Source organism: Penaeus monodon, chromosome 21, assembly GCF_015228065.2.
Source record: "Penaeus monodon isolate SGIC_2016 chromosome 21, NSTDA_Pmon_1, whole genome shotgun sequence".
In the NCBI taxonomy this organism is placed as follows: Eukaryota; Metazoa; Arthropoda; class Malacostraca; order Decapoda; family Penaeidae; genus Penaeus; species Penaeus monodon.
The window spans coordinates 40490648-40490873 of NC_051406.1; the positions used below are offsets into that span (position 1 = coordinate 40490648).

At 52.2% G+C, this 226-nt stretch overlaps 1 protein-coding gene across 1 annotated transcript in view; it reads left to right on the forward strand.

Moving 5' to 3' along the window:
• The window catches only part of LOC119586489 (leishmanolysin-like peptidase), a gene marked incomplete at its 5' end in the record, with an annotated part of 14738 nt that overhangs the window by 946 nt on the left and 13566 nt on the right, over positions 1 to 226 (forward strand).

Here is a 226-nt window from a genome sequence, read left to right on the forward strand (position 1 = left end):
TCTTCCCTCTTCCTCCCTTTCCTACACTCCATCCATAACCTTCTCCTCTCCTTCCCTACCTTCTCATTGATCAACCCCTTCTTCTGTTTCTCTTCGCTCCCCTATTAATACCCATCTTCCCTTGCCTTTCCCCTTCCTTCCTTCCTTCTTACCAACTCCCTTACTTGCTTGCCTTCATCTCCCCCCCCCCCTTGTAACCTCCCCTCCCCCCCATCTTCCTGCCCAA